Source organism: Mus caroli, chromosome 16 (genome assembly GCF_900094665.2).
Source record: "Mus caroli chromosome 16, CAROLI_EIJ_v1.1, whole genome shotgun sequence".
Lineage (NCBI taxonomy): Eukaryota > Metazoa > Chordata > Mammalia > Rodentia > Muridae > Mus > Mus caroli.
The window spans coordinates 51,570,525-51,578,711 of NC_034585.1; the positions used below are offsets into that span (position 1 = coordinate 51,570,525).

The 8,187-nt window shown below is 38.6% G+C and overlaps 1 pseudogene; it reads left to right on the plus strand.

Annotated features, from left to right (window-relative positions):
• Positions 1 to 4,001: 4,001 nt before the first annotated feature.
• Positions 4,002 to 7,867, plus strand: LOC110311321 (annotated as a pseudogene).
• Positions 7,868 to 8,187: the final 320 nt, after the last annotated feature.

Sequence of the window (8,187 nt, forward strand, 5' to 3'; positions counted from 1 at the left end):
AGGCTGAGCAAGCCAGGGGAGGCAAGCCAGTAAAGAACATCCCTCCATGGCCTCTGTATCAGCTCCTGCTCCCTGACCTGTCTGAGTTCCAGTCCTGACTTCCTTTGGTGATGAACAGCAGCATGGAAATGTAAGCCGAATATACCCTTTCCTCCCCAACTTGCTTCTTGGTCATGATGTTTGTGCAGGAATAGAAACCCTGACTAAGACAGGTACCATGAGGTGCTGAGAAGAAGGTATATCCTTTTGTTTTAGGATAAAATGCTCTGTAGATATCTGTTAAATCCATTTGTTTCATGACTTCTGTTAGTTTCAAAGTGCTCTATTTAGTTTCTGTTTCCAGGATCTGACCATTGATGAGAGTGGGGTGTTGAACTCTCCCGCTATTATTGTGTGAGGTGCAATGTGTGCTTTTAGCTTTAGTAAAGTTTCTTTTATTAATGTGTGCTGCATTCTCCGACCCACAGAGACTAGAACGACATGGACACCAAGACGGGTTTACGCAGAAGCTTCTTCTTTTACTTGGGGCAAGGGCTATTCTTATATAGTAGCGGCAGCTGACCTCATCTCGCTCCACACCACCTCATCCAATCAGAATCACACACACTCCATGCATGAATCGGGCATGAGCTCAGGTCGGTCACAGATAGGCTGACAGATCCAGATTACAAAGAATAATCTAACTTGGCAGGCAGCTTACACTTGCTGTTTTACTGCACATGTTTGGGCAAGGCAGTAAACATGTGGGGTTCACGGGGCCTGGCAATGGGCCAGGGTGCCATCTTGGCCCATGCGACTGAACTTGCTTCCCTTATCTCCCCCTTTTTGTTTTATTAGTACCTCTGGGATCATCATCTGTCTTAGGTCACTCCCATCAGTGCCAAATCCTTACTTGTCATGGGAGTTGCAAACTCACTTTTGCCATCCTGTCTTAGGTTGGTATGTGCACGTGAGGGTCTTACCCATCACTGATTACTAATCCAGCATGTAGAGCCAACATTGGGGGGATGTTCCTGCTTCCAAGGCTGCTATAACCTGCACTAAGGTTCATTTATCAGCCCTGTGCCGCCTTTACATATGTACCATCCACCAAAGCATTCCTCCACACACAACAGTCAGCAGAAGTGCCCAAAAGGCCATCCCTCCCCATTTTTTTAAGAATCCCACAGTTCCCTGAATGATCTCCAGCCATTGCTTTGAACTTGCAATCTCCACACAGGTGTTGTTCACGGCAACAATCGATGCTCCCAATTCCTTCATCTTTGTGTCGAGATCATGACTCCAATTTCCTAGCAGCATCACACCAATTGCATGCGACAGATTTGCAGCTCTGGAAAAATTCTGATACTGAACAGAGGTTACACACATTCCTGACATATGAGTAATGCAGGAAGTAAATACTAACTGCTCCAAAATATTCATCTGTTCCTGCAACCAATCCACTCTTTAGTTAACCATAAGGATACCAGCTTTCAAATTTGTATTAATTCCCTCTTGTACTGCCAAAGCACTGGCAGTATTAGAGGATAGATTATTAAGAACTGAAGCAGTTCCCACTAAATTAGTATACATCTGCCTCACTCGCTTTCCACAAATGTGGGTGCCCTTGTATTTGGAGAATAAATATTCAGAATTGAGTGTGCATCTGAGTATATTTTTACTTTGATGCATATGAATTGTCTTTCCTTATCTTTTTGTGGATATTTTTTGGTTGAAGATTGCTTTTACTCGAAATTGTAATGGCTATTCCAACTTGATTCTTAGAACCATTCACTTGGATTTTTTTCCCCAACATTTTCCTCTGAGGTAGTGTCTATCTTTATCACTAAAGTGTGTTTCCTGTTTGCAGTAAAATTCTGGGTACTGCTTATGTATCTAGTTATTTAGTCTATGTCTTCTTATTGGAGAATTGAGTCCAATTATATTAAGTGACATTAAGGAATAGTCATTGTTGCTTCCTGTTATTTTTATTGTTAGAGGTGGAATTATGTTTGTGTAGTTATCTTCTTTTGGGTTTATTGAAAGGAGATTACTTTCCTGCCGTCTCTAGGGTGTGATTTCCCTCCTTGTGTTGGAGTTTTCCATCAATAGATAATAATCTTTTGTCAGGCTGGATTTGTGGAAAGATGTTGTGTAAATTTGCTTTTGTCATGGAATATCTTGGTTTCTACATCTATGGTAATTGAAAGTTTTGCTGGGTATAGTAGTGTGGGATGAGGTTCTCATTTGTGTTCTCTTAGGGTTTGTATGACATCTGCCCAGGATCATCTAGCTTTCATAGTTTCTGGTGAGAAGTGTGGTGTAACTCTGATAGGTCTCCCTTTATATGTTACTTGACCTTTTTCCCTTACTGCTTTTAATATTCTTTCTTTATTTTATACATTTGGCATTTTGATTATTATGTGACCAGAGGAATTTCTTTTCTGGTCCAGTCTAATTGGAGTTGTATAGGCTTCTTGTATATTCATGGGCATCTCTTTCTTTAGGTTAAGGAAGTCTTCATCTATAATTTTGTTGAAGGTATCACTAACCCTTTAAGTTGAAAATCTTCATTCTCATCTATACCTATTATCCTTAGGTTTGGTCTTCTTATTGTGTCCTGGATTTCCTGGATGTTTTGGGTTAGGAGCTTTTTACATTTTTCATTTTCTTTGATTGTTTTGTGAATGTTTTCGATGGTATGTTCTGCACCTGAGATTCTCTCTTCTATCTCTTGTATTATGTTGACCTGAGATTCTCTATTCTACCTCTTGTATTGTGTTGGTGATGCTTACACCTATGACTCCTGATGTCTTTTCTAGATTTTCTATATCCAGGGTTGCCCCCTTTGTGATTTTGTTATTGTTTCTATTTCCATTTTTAGATACTGGATAGTTTTGTTCAATTCCTTCACCTGTTTTTTTTTTTTTTTTTTTGTGTGTGTGTGTGTGTGTGTGTGTTTTCCTGTAACTCTTTAAGTGATTTTTGTGCTTCCTCTTTAAGGGCTTCTACTGGTTTACCTGTGTTATCCTGTTTTTCTTTAAGGGAGTTATTTATGTGCTTCTTAAAGTCCTCTGTTATCATCATGAGAAGTGATGTTAAGTCAAAATCTTGTTTTTTTCAGGTATGATGAGGTATCCAGGACTATTATTGTGGGAAAACTGGGTTCTGATGATGCCAAGTAGCCATAGTTTTTGTTGCTTATGTTTTTGTGTTTGCCTCTTGCCATGTGGTTATCTCTAGTGATACTTGCCCTAGCTGTCTCTGACTGTCCCTCCTGTGATTCTGTTGTGTCAGAACTCCTCAGTGTCCAGCTGTCTCTGGGATCCTGTGATTCTGGGATCCTGTGATTCTGAGATTTTGGGTGTGTCATAGCTCCTGTGAGTCAAGCTGCCTTTGGGATCCTGAAATCTGGTATGACCATGATCCTGAGATCCTGTGATCCTGGGCATGTTAGAGCACCTGGGGGTCGAGTTTCCTCCAGGTATTGTAGGACTGGGTGTGAAGCTAGTACCCAAGGTCTGCAGAGCACTGGCTCAGACAGGAAGGCCAATCTTGATTTTTAAGTCAAATGTTAAGCACATGCTATAATTTACTGGAAAGTACTTATGGGGGATGTAGCCATTTTAAACATTATTTGAACTACATGTCAACTTGTGTGGGGTAGTACAGTTAGATGTGGTGAGGTGGGAGTTGGTAGGTGGGTAGGAGAGCACCCTTATAGAAGCAGCATAAGGGGCGATGGTATAGATGTTTGCAGAGGAGAAACTGAGAAAAGGGATAACTTTGAAATGTAAATAAATAAAATATCCAATTAAAAAAATGGATGCTTGTTCAAAGATCATAAACAGGAAGAGTGTAGGCTCTACTGTAACACCAGATAGACAAAAAGTAATAACTTTTTGAAGTTATCAGCATGTTGTGGCTAGCTATTCAATGTCAGTCAATTTCTGTGATGTAACAAATACCAGACATAAACAACCTAAAAGGAATTTTTTTCCTCACAATTTCAGAGAAAGGCTATGGCTGTTGATTGGCCTTGTGGTATCAAGTCTGTGGTACCACATGACTACAGAAACCTGTTGGTAAGAAAAGGAGGAGAAACCCAGAGCCTACTATCTCTCCCAGAGCATGTGTCAAGTGCCCTAAAGACCTCTTTCAAAAAGCTTCAGTAATGATCAGCTGCTCCAGATGTAACTCTGATTTCTGGCTAATTATCATTGAGGGAGCTTAGGGTAGGACAATGCCTCTGCTCATAATTGACTGGAAATTTTTGAACACAATCAGGATGTATTTCCTTCCAATGTCCTCATTCTCTTTATGTGCTTCATATAAAGTAGAAGAAAGGAGTCCTATCATCTGTTAGATGTGATCTTCTTACATCTCAGGGGTTGTTACATGCCCATAGATTCTACTTGTTAGTAGGTCTGTAGGGAGTAATACTCAGGAGATGTCATCGACACTCCTTTCTCCAAAAGTATGGTAGGGTCAGAAGGGAGATACAAACAATACACTGATCCTCTGGGAAGTCTAAGAAAGGGATGGCAAGTTTTTGAGTATTCTTTCTTCAGGAGAGCAGCTTCCACATTCAGAAACTACATTGCCTGTATTACTTTGCCTGTATACTGCCATTTGAAAGTCAGAAATGGTGGTACATGAGCGTCATCACTTGCAAAGGACAGTCTAAAAGAAAGCAAGATTAACTGGATGGCACGGAAATGCTGAAAGCCAGCAGAATTAGTATCCCAGAAATCAAAGAATCCTATCTTAAATGGCAGGGACCAGTGTATTAGAGGTAGCTGGTGATTACATTGAGGATAGGAAACCAAAATTCCAGACACAAAGAGGAGGGTTAGCTCACATCTACTGTGCTGTGCTCCTAAAGCATACAGTGCTTAATAGCAAACACCACTGTCTCCCTAACTAACTCTGAGCTCCTCTCCCAGCTGGGACTCTGTCTTATCCAACTGACTGTCTCTAGACCCTCAGTAGAACATGGCAGAGAGCAGCAAGTGAAAAGTAATTGTTTATTTCATGAAAACTTCCAAGGCCGTTGGGAGAGGCATGCTGAATAGAAGACATGACACAATGCTGGTATTTAGGATTGTGCCTGTTATATAATTCTGCCTCTGGCAGAAACCTGCTATGAGACCTTGAAAAACCATGTAATATTTCTGAGACTCAGATTTTTTATTGGTAAAACAAGCCTATTTTTCAAGATTACCCTAAAATTCTATTACTGTGAAAATAAAATTTATATTTTGGGTATTTTCTTACAGTCACTGAATACCAGGTTTTACTGGATTTAGCCCCTTCAGAGTATATATATATTAAAAATACATAAAATCGTGGAATTTTAACTCATTCTATTAATATACTAAGTGCTACACCAACTCGCATGTTTTCTCAATGGGAAAGTCAGAAACATTGTGGCATATACTTTCAAAATCTTCTCAATGTGAAAATAGGCTTGCTACCTGCCATTCCTATATAAAAGCTAAGAAGCTGTTATTAGTCTGTTATTGTGGTATAATTTCTGATGGTGCCATTGAAAGTTAAAAGTAAACAGCTGATTACATCTCTGATTGATTAACTCTATTAATCTTCCAGGTGACACCTTTGTTAAAGAAAGAAAAAATTATAAGCATCTCGGATGGCTTTATTCTTCTGAAGATCAGGGAGTGGGGCAAAGTTTGGAAATATTGAAAAGGAATGGTGTAAGAGTATGTTTATTTGTTTAATTATCTGTGTAAGCCGTCGCTTAATGAAAATATTGTAATTGTGCCACTTTTCAAAGGAACACTAAGGAGGAAAGAATAAACATCATGGATGGGGAATTATGCACACAAAGACTAATAGCTGCAATAATGTTATTCAGAACTGCACTGATAATTTGCCCCTTAGGGGGTAAATTTGGAAAAAAAATATGTATAAGGTTTAACCATGTGACTATCATTTAATGGGTGTTGTACTGCAAAAAACACACATACCACACTGAATGTTTAGCTATAATTATTTCTTTCAGTTATTCCCCCAGCGGTTCCTGTAGTAGCTATAATTGCCATGTTCTCAAAAACAGCCTTTTTTTTTTTCTTTTTTTCTTTTTTGGTATGGCGTCTGCCCAACAAGTAAAATGGACTGGTGGTTATAACACAAGATTAGCAATTAAAATTACTCTTTTCTTTCAACATTTCATTACCAAGGGCTTATTCCAAAGAGGAAAGTAAAATAAAACAAAAATCAGTTGATGAAGTTCTGCCTTGAGACTTAGAAATCTCAGCTGGCTGAGTCTCTTTATCAAATGTTTTAGTTAAAGATTATTTCTCAAAGTGTTAAATGATAAATTCGCTAATTTTATCAGTAGAAAAGTAATTTGTATATGCTTTTCTTTCTTAATTTCAGAGGAGAGAAGTGAGATCTGTTTATTCTTTTTCCCCAGTTCTCCAATCTTTTCTTATCCTGCACTTTTAGACTAGACTTATTCATGGGGTGACTGACAGATACACTAACCTCCAAGAAGGCATCGAATGTGATACAGGAAACCTCTTCTCTGTCCACAGCTCTATGTAACCAGGGCTATGGGCCATGAAGGAATAGACCATTTTCTGTATCTCTGTCTCTCATTAGGCTTCAGTAATTCTCTTTGTACCCTTTGCTGTTTCCAGTCCAAGGGAGCTAACTTGGATTTGATGTTACTAGTTTCTGTCTATTCACCATCATTTATTCCCTGACAGGTCTATACTTTTGAAATGGTAGTTTGAGTGAAATACATTTGTACAAACCATATGAAAATTCTGTCCTCTTTCAAGATGTTGACTTACAGACTCCCAATATCATAGGTACTCAAGTTACTAAGGTTATTCAGCCTGATACTTAATTGTAGAGCAACTATTATACTTAAAGGTGCTCTCCCTTTCTTTTGTGGCAAAATACCTGCATAAATACTATGCTTAAAGGTAAATAACTAGATTAACTAGTGAACAAAAGCCTATAGTCAAATTGAAGTCAGAGCAACTCTGCTTCTGTTTCTGGTTTTCCTCCAGTTTTTGGGTTTCATCACCACCAGCCAAGATGAACGGATTTTTCAGAAAAACAAAACAAAACAAACCAAAACCAAAACCAAAACCAAAACCAAAACCAAAACCAAAACCAAAACCAAAACCAAAAACAAAACCAAAAACAAAACAAAACAAAAAAAAAAGAAACCCAAGGCTCTTCCACCCAGCCTGATGGACTGCATTTGGGACAGTGAATAGCAGTATCCATTGACAAAATGATTCCCCGGTTAGATGTTGAACTAGCGAAATATAAGTATTAAATCAAGAACGTGAGAGAGGGTCCTGCAAAGAACATGGTCAAACAGAAAGCCCTGAGGGTTTTAAAACAAAAGCAGATGTATGAGCAGCAGCGAGACAACCGTGCCACACAGTCCTTTGACATGGAGCAAGCTAATTACACCATCCAGTCACTAAAGGACACCAAGACCACGGTTGATGCCATGAAATTGGGAGTAAGGGAAATGAAGAAGGCATACAAGGAAGTGAAAATTGACCAGATTGAGGATTTACAAGACCAGCTGGAAGATCGGAAGGAAGAGACAAACGAGATCCAGGAAGCACTGAGCCACAGCTACGACACTCCAGAATTAGATGAAAATAACCTGGAAACAGTTGGATGTGCTGGGCGACGAGCTTCTGGTTGATGAAGATAGCTCTTCCTTGGACGAAGCAGCTTCTGTACCTGTGATTCCAGAAGGCGTTCTCACTAACACACACACATACAGAGAAAGAGAGAGAGAGAGAGAGAGAGAGAGAGAGAGAGAGAGAGAGAGACTGAGAATGGAGTGCTGGAGGATGAATTTAAATTGCCATAAATTCCAGCTTCCTAGGCTTGTATTATTCCAGCACGTGATGTAAATAAATAATGAAATAAATAAATAAATAAATAAATAAATAAATAAATAAATAAATAAATAGTATTCTGGGACTAGGAAATATTTCCCAATTTGCCAAACAGATTTAGGTTTCTTTCCTTTCTTTGAAGGAAAAGCTAATCACACTGNATATATATGTGTGTGTGTATATATATATATATATATATATATATATATATATATATATATATATATATACACATATATTTCTGTTAAGGAATTCATTGCTTTTGGGAAACTGTCTGTACTAAAATTTGATTTTTTTTCTCTCTCAG